Source organism: Hevea brasiliensis, chromosome 16 (assembly GCF_030052815.1).
Source record: "Hevea brasiliensis isolate MT/VB/25A 57/8 chromosome 16, ASM3005281v1, whole genome shotgun sequence".
Lineage (NCBI taxonomy): Eukaryota > Viridiplantae > Streptophyta > Magnoliopsida > Malpighiales > Euphorbiaceae > Hevea > Hevea brasiliensis.
Genome location: NC_079508.1, coordinates 59437192 through 59445973, shown reverse-complemented (window position 1 = coordinate 59445973; position 8782 = coordinate 59437192). Strand labels below are relative to the sequence as shown.

The following is an 8782-nucleotide window of genomic DNA, read 5'->3' as shown; positions in this document are numbered from 1 at the left end:
TTTAAAAGTTACTTTTTCTGTCTCATTCAAGTTTTATTTTACTGTATTTATTGTTTTGCAAAATTAAAGAAGCATTACTTTTTTTTTTTAAACTTCACTATGTTCCATTATTATCCATAATACATTTATTTATTTATTATCATTTTCTATTACGTCAAAAGTATTATCAGGATATTTTAATTAATTATTGTTATTTTTTTCAACAAAAATAAAGCTGTTCGTTCGCATTTGGGACGAGGGAGTGTGAATTTTTTTTAAAAAAAGATAATATTTTTATCATTAATATTTAATATTAAAATCAATATTGAAAGTCTCATTTTGACTTTGATAATAATCTGAATTGCCTAGAATTTTAATTGAAAATATATTTATATTATTTTGAAAAAATAATTTTAAATAAATTTATGCAGTATATCGATTCTTTTTTTCACTCCTCATCGCTGTTCATCGTTTCTCTCGCCTCTTCTTGTTTCCGTCTGTCGGTACCATCGTTCTAGCTGCCATCCACTACCGTTACGGTGCTTCATTCAGCTGTTCATTAACGCCTTAGTCCACACTCCACCACCGGTACTCCTCTCTCTCTCTCTCTCTCTCTCTCTCTCTCTACATTGTTCTTTTGACAGATGAGAAAAGGTTGTATTTAGATTGAATGAAAATGGGACACCTAACAGGTTTGATAATTGGTAGGTTGTTATCATTGTTGCTGCTTCGCTGGGCACGCTTGTGGGTTCTTTTTGCGGAGATTTTAAAGGTAGATTCCTCTCTTTGGTTTTAGTCCTGGTGTTTATTCTAAATAGATCAGGTTCTGTTTTTTCCCCTTTCTTATAATTTTGGTACGAGTGAAGTAACTGCAAATCTAGGTAGAAATTACTTTGCTCAATTTCTAGTTTTGGTTTAATTGGTTGCTTTTTCAAAAGATTTTCCAGGTACAAATTTATTGCATTGTGCATGTAGAATTTTGAATAGATCTCGCAATGAATTTGAGCCCACAAAGGCTCTTTTTATTTAATCTCTCTCAAAAATAAGCTAAAGTGTAAAATTGAGTGTTCAATGGTTTTATAAAAATCCGGCCAAAAGTCTATTTGTTAAAATAAAAAATATTGATTAACCAAATCCAAAAAAACCAGTTAATCGTGTAACCGAGTAACTGTTAGAATCAGTTAGATTTCAGTTTAGATAATTTCTGAATTGAATTGATAGGTTCAGTTCAATTAATAAGCCCATTCACTCTTGGGTTTCATTAATCTTGTTTGATTTTATTTTTGTAATATGCTACAAATCCGTAGCTTTAAACATTGCCAAATGTCATAACAGTTACTATAATATCCTTCTTTCTTTTTTGAGTAGTGTGATATTGGATTAGCTAGATATTTGTTGTTGGTTGGAATAGATGAATAGTGCTGGCCGGCTACCATGATGGTTGCAAATAGGAATTTTATGTGTTAAGGAGTTGGGTATTTTATAACTCTAAGAATGTGAAAAAGCAACAAATAAAAGAGAAAATTCAACTCAATTGTTTCCTTATTTCTTTTTTATGTCATCATTTATCAATCTTCTACAGTTCTACTCTGAATAATTAATGGCTGAATGATTGAATTGCATAGTAATTAATTTATTTCAATTCCAATTATATAGTTTGGAGATTAACTATTCATCCCATGATCTTTTTTTTGCATGTAAAAGAAAGATGCCACACAGAACACGGCCTATGACAGCTCTCTTGGTGTTTACTGGACTCAATGTCATCTTGGTGTCGAGTATCACTCCGGTTTATGATTTTGTGTCCTTCCATCCTTACTGGGAAAGAAGGGTATGCTATCTTTTGTTTTCTCTTCTTTATACCAGGTCTAGCAAAAAGAATTGTTCTCCACCACGCATTAGAATGTTATTTGTGTTACTCCTTCCATCCCATTTCAAATTTTTTTAAGGTTTTTGCAGAAATGATTGGATAACCTCATTTTATGAAAAAAAAAATACTAATAATTGACTAAACTATCCTTGGAATGTAGAAAAGCAATAAGGAAGAGATAAATGCATTGGGAATAATAATTGACAATGATAGAATTGAAAAAAAAATTAATGCTTCCTTAATTTTCTAAAATGGCAGATAAAGTGGGACAAAAAAATTTCTAAAGTAACACTTGAAATGGGCCGGAGAGAGTACATTATTAATTTTAAAATCAATTTAAAATGAAGGCATGCGAGGTGAATGATTAATAACTATATGATTTAATAAAAAAAATGCTGATTATGCATCAGTACATATGATTCAACATTGGCATTTTATGCATAAACAAGAGATTGATTGTCCTTCAGTAACAACATCTGTGAAATGTTTTCAGAATGACAACTTTGTGTAATTCATATTTTCCTGGCTGCTAGTATAGTGGAAGTAGGCACATCACACATCTTTGGCTACGTAATCATAGCCAGTATGTTTAATTTAATTATTTATCTAGTTAAAGTATTAAGTTGATGAAATAACCGCATAGTTAAATGTTTTAGTTTTTGTGCTTTCTGTCAACATTATTTTTGTTGATGATGTATCTCTTGGAGCTGCCATTGTCATTGGATAGAAATGAGTAAGATGACTCATGAGTGAGATAGATATCCCCTGAAGGTAAAAAATTTATTTTACTAAGTGTACACAACTTTCTAATCAGGGAAATTATGTTGCGAGTTGGGTTTTCCTAGGAAATATGTCATGTAATCAAGGTTGGGATTTCATAATTGTTAATTCTCTGACCAGTTGAAGGGTTTCATGATGGCCTAGGTGGAAAGGGCAAGAATTGTGGAAAAGTTGGATGTAAAAGTTTCTCACAAAGAAGAATCGCCTTTTAAAACATTGCCCTTGCCATTGCCAATATTAAAGAACATGGGGTTCCCCCCGGACTAAAAAAAATCATAGTGGTAGTTTTGTGCTTTCATGGATTGTGCTACATTCTGCTAATTGATAGTACATACATCACACAGCCATTTGATTCCAATACACAACTTTTTCCTCTTGGATATATATATTTGCAATGAAATAGATGCATTTTACTTTTTATTATGCAGTGAGTAGATCATTGCATGAACCATTTATTATGCCAGTAACATGCAAAGTTGATCATGAACAAGAAAGGAGCTAGATCTTGTTTATTTGTTGTCTTGGATTTGTTTCAGAGAGAACACCGCCAGCAGGAAGGTGAAGCTGCTTTAACAAAGGCTTCTGCATGAACCCAGAAGGGCCTTTGATGTTGCAGATGAGTGGTCTTTAATCAATGTGGATCCATGTATGATAATGCGGTTCTCTTATTCTCCTTTTTTCTTGGGCATATGTAGGAGAAGATAAGAAGACTTGTGCGACATCTATATATGAACTCTCTGAAGGAGTGGAAGCATGAAAATTATTAGATTAGAACATTAAATTCAAAAATTTTCTTCTAGGGTCTCATGCATCATGCAAGATTCATTATATACCTAATTGATTTCAATGTTCAATTGCATATTAAAACCCTTTTAATATTTATTAGGGTCTACATTTGCCATTTAAGATTTTTGAATTAACAGATTAATTCATTAGAACCCTAGATTAATACAAGAACATGTGAACTAACCTTTTGAGGCACTGTAGATGTGTTTGGTACCTTTGGGAAGCACCTAGGACCCCAAATGTTGTCCCTTTAGTTTGTCCACACCAAGATCACCAATGGCAGTCCCTTGAACAGCTTTTCAAGCCTTGCCAACCAATTAGAAATTAAGGATTTGTCTTTAGAGAGGTTGTAGATGTATATAGGACACTAAAAATAATTTTTAGCAATTTTAATTCAAGTGAATATGTGCAATTCTCTTTGAATTGATGAGAGAAGAAGAAGAAGAGAGGAAGAAGGCTTCAAGGGTGGCGGCACCTCTTTAGAAAAATCAGAATGTTATTTTATTCTTTCATAACATCACATTATATAATTAGGTCATCACTTAAAACTCTTGCCACATGTCATCTTCTGATTGCACCTTAATTTTCATTGATCTAATCACATCAAACCAAGTGTCACAGCTAGGTTTAATCTTGACTTTGATAATCATGCATGATTGGAAGACAAATGGCAAGCTTATATGATGCCATGTGTCACTATCTCATAGTGCCACATGTCACCCTGTGGAATGATCAAATTACCCTTGTGTTGTAATTTTGAGTTCTCAACTCAAAATAATTATTTCTCCTCTTCTAATCAATTTATATCAAATATAAATAAATGAATTAATTAATATCTATTAATTAATTTCTCATATTTAAACACTTTAAATATAAATTTAACTTATACTATACATCCAATAATCTAGATTTGATTTCAAGCTATGCTAGAGACTTTGCAATCTTATTGCAAACTAAATATATTTAATTAATCAATTAAACTCTTTAATTAATTAATTAAATCATATTTAATTTGGTGATTACTTATGTATGTGTGTGACTCACTAGGCTCATTATTGATTGGCAATAAGATATGATATCAACTCTTAATATCATCAGAACTTTTTATTACCATAAATGATTTCTCTAAATCATTTTAGACATCTCATAGATCAAGGTTAAAACCTAGCATAGCATGCCATAGCCACCCAATCAGTAATAAGGTTAAATGAACTTATAATCATATGTTATCATGCACTAGAATCTCTCTGTTATAAAATCTCAATTCGAGCTGGAGTCATGGTTTATGTCAAACTCCATTTACTATGAATATTATGTTATCTTTTAATTCTAATTCTTGATTAAAAGGTTTTCCTATCAGAAACTCTTTTCTGATTAAATCTGTCTGTCTTGGTCAGGAACTTAAAACATCAAGAACAATTAAATGAACATAGGATTTTATTCCTATTTACTTAGGGTAACAGATTCCATCTTGATCAACACCTACCTCCATTTATAACTAGTAGGAGCCAACACATGTCCATATACCCATACACAGTACAAGTACGAAAGCAGTATCAAACTCAAACTACCTATATACAAGATAACTGTGTTATCTTAGGTCTAAAGATTATATGCACTGATATGATTTATGACAATGCATTGACAAGAGTAAACTCCACGTGCTCGTCATAAGTATCACTGGTTCGATCTACTTATCATTTATAAGTGCTTATCATGTTTGTTATATGGCATGAGACTCACCATTCTATCTTATTTATATCTTATATAAATACCTTGGGAACAAACATGAATACAATCTTTCTGGACAAGTCATGTCCTGTGTGAAGTATCCTCGATTGTGAATCAATTTATGATACTTTGTGCTAGAAATATTGTCACTCATATTCTTAACAACTTAAGAATAAAATTTCTAATAAAATATCAATGGACCTTTTCTATTACACATAAATATATTATGTAAACGGAAAAGTGAAATTGTCTTTTTTATTAATAAAACATATACAAGATATATACTAAATGATATGCTCTAGGGCATACTACTAACAATCTTCCACTAGCACTAGTGCCATTCATTATAATATCTTAGATTCATCTTCTCAAGATATCGGTCTAACTGAGCTTGTGACATAGGCTTAGTGAATGGATCAGCTGGATTTTCAGCTGATGCTATTTTCTGCATGGTTACATCGCCTCGCCCAACTATTTCTCTGATAATGTAGTAGCGCATTTCTATGTGTTTGGATTTCTGGTGAGACCGGGGTTTCTTATCCAAACAGCCTCTTTTCCACTATCTAATGTAGTAATGTGCTCGGCCTCTGTAGTGAAATCAGTAGTCATACTCTGTTTGGAACTCTTCCAACTGACTATACCTCTATTACAAATGAATACAAACTCAGAGGTAGACTCTCTATCATCGATATCTGATCGGAAATCAGAATCAGTATAACCATTCAATTGCAAGTCACCACCTCCATAAATCAAGAATAAATCCTTAGTTCTTCTCAAGTACTTAAGGATATTCTTGACAGCTATCCAGTGTTCCAAACCTAGATTGGATTGAAACTTGCTAGTCAAACTAACAACATATGCGATATCCGGCCTAGTACACAACATTGCATACATCAAACTTCCAATAGTCGAAGCATATGTATTTCTAGCCATTTTATCTCTTTCTTCAGGTGTCTTTGAAGACATTTCTTTAGAAAGGTGGATACCATGTCTCACTAGTAACAATCCTTTCATGGAATTAAGCATGTTAAACTTCTTTAACACCTTTTCCAAGTATAGACTTTGAGATAAACCAATTATTCTTTTCGCTCTATCTCTATAGATGCGAATCCCAAGAATATAGGTTGCCTCCCCTAAGTCTTTCATGGAGAATGTATTTGACAACCATACCTTTTATAGCTGTCAACATACCTATATCATTACCCATCAATAAAATGTCATCTACTTATAAGACAAGGAATGTGATAGCACTATCACTAACCTTCTTATATACACATGGCTCATCCTCATTTTTGATAAAACCAAATGACTTAATGGCTTCATCAAAACAGATGTTCCAACTCCTCGAAGTTTGTTTCAACCCATAAATAGATCGCTTTAGCTTGCATACCTTGGAACTATCTTGGGATTCAAAACTCCTAGATTGTTCCATGAAAATGTTTTCTTTAATGTATCCATTGAGAAAAGCTGTTTTGACATCCATTTGTCAAATCTCATAATCATAGTATGCAGCTATAGCTAATAGAATCCTAATTGATTTAAGCATGACAATAAGCGAGAAAGTCTCCTCATAGCCGATTCCTTGCCTTTGGCGAAACCCTTTCGCTACTAGCCTTGCTTTATAGGTCTCTACCTTTTCATCATAACCAATTTTCTTCTTGAAAACCCATTTATTCCCTATATGTACAATACCTTCAGGTGAGTCAACAAGATCCCAAACTTGATTCTTATACATGAAATCAATTTCAGACTTCATAGCATCAATCCATTTTGAAGAGTCTATATTTGATATAGCTTCTTCATAGGTAAGTGGATCATCTCCATGGTCTACTTCTTCATGAGTACACAACTCTTGTTCTTCTTCATGAAGAAAACTATATCTCACTGGTGGGTGAGATATCCTGGTTGATCTGCGAGGAATAGCTGTAGATGTTTCATCAATAGGTGTAGGTTAATTAGATGGGTCTATATCCATCTGATCTGTTGGTTGGTCAGAATTCTTCGATTCTAACTCTATTTGCCTACCTTTGCCTCCTTCTTGAACAAACTGTTGTTCAAGAAATGTGGCATTTCTACTTACCACAACTTTTTGTGATGTAGGCAAATAAAAATAATATCCAAAACTCTCTTTTGGATATCCAACAAATCGATCCTTTTCTGATCTGATTTTCAATTTATCAATGTTCAGCTTTTTGATATAAGCTGGGCAACCCCAAATCTTAACATGCTTAAGACTTGGTTTTCTTCAATGCCATATCTCATAAGGTGTGGAAGATACTGATTTTGATGGAATCCTATTCAGAATATGCAAAACTGATTCTAATGCAAATCCCCAAAAGGAGATTGGTAATATCAGTATAGCTCATCATACTACATATCATATCTAATAAGGTACGATTTCTCATTTCAGATACACCATTCAACTGTGGTGTTCCTGGAGGAGTTAGCTGGGAAACAATGCAACGCTCTTTCAAGTATTCATCAAATTCAGTACTCAAGTATTCACCTCCACGATCTGATCGAAGAGTTTTAATATTTTTTCCTGTTTGATTTTCTACTTCAGATTTAAGTTCTTTGAACTTTTCAAAAGATTCATGTTTGTTTTTTTTCAAATACAAATACCCAAACCTTGATTTATCATCAGTAAAGGTAATAAAGTAATGAAAAGCACTACTAGCCATTTCTTTAAATGGACCACATACATCACTATGTATTAACTCCAAAATATTTTCAGCTCTTTGTCATTGTCCTACAAAGGGTGATCTAGTCATTTTGCCTTGAAGGCTGGATTCACAAGTTAGAGTAGGTTCAGAAATCAATGAGGATAAAATTCCCATTTTCTCTAGTTTTGCAATCTTATCTTCTGCAACATGATCTAATCTGAAGTGCCAAATATATTTTGAACTTGAGTTGGTTTTCATCAAGGCATTGCATTCTTTAAGATTGCTTGCATTCATTTTGTGTTTATCATTATTATCTAAATAATAAAGACCATCATGCATATAACTCGAGCTAACATATTTATTTTCAAAATAAATATTGCAAACATCATCTGTGAACTCAAATTCATAGCCATTTCTAGTCAAACTAAATATAGAAATGATGTTCTTAAAAGCATCATGTACATACAAAATATTATTTAAACACAAAAACATGTCCATACATATAAAAAGATTTAGATCTTATGGCTAAAGTTTCAACAGATGAGTCATCGCCAATCCGGAGTCTAATATCTTGTGACTGCAAGCTTTTACTATTTGCTATACTCTGGACAATTCCTATTTCAGTGCCCATCCTTGTGGCAATGGGAACACTTTCCTTTGCCTCCATCAGCTTTGATCTTCCCTTTCTGTTTAGCTATCTTTTTGGAAGGACCAGGAATTTGAGGTTTCTTTTCTTATTGCCCTTCTTCTAATTGGACTTTCCAGCAGAAGAAGATGCAATCAAAGCTACCTCTTTTCCTTTATTGCCCGACATATTCTTTTGGGCAATAATTAGCATGTTAAGTAGACTAGCCAAGGTGTATTCCTGCTTAGTCATATGTAAATTTGTCACAAAATTCCCAAATGACTCAGGAAGGGACTGAAGGATCAAATCCGTCTGCAGTTGGAAATCCATGTTAAAGTCAAGATGTTC

At 32.9% G+C, this 8782-nt stretch overlaps 1 long non-coding RNA gene across 2 annotated transcripts; it reads left to right on the top strand.

The window, feature by feature from the left end:
• Positions 1 to 393: 393 nt before the first annotated feature.
• On the top strand, positions 394 to 3507 carry LOC110634316 (uncharacterized). Of its 2 annotated transcripts, none has more exons than XR_002490959.2 (4): positions 394 to 567; positions 688 to 751; positions 1684 to 1810; positions 3058 to 3507. It is a non-coding gene; the product is annotated as an uncharacterized LOC110634316 (long non-coding RNA). The 2 variants fall into 2 exon arrangements; XR_002490958.2 differs by having other exon boundaries at positions 396 to 567; positions 3166 to 3507.
• The last annotated feature ends 5275 nt before the right edge of the window (positions 3508 to 8782 follow it).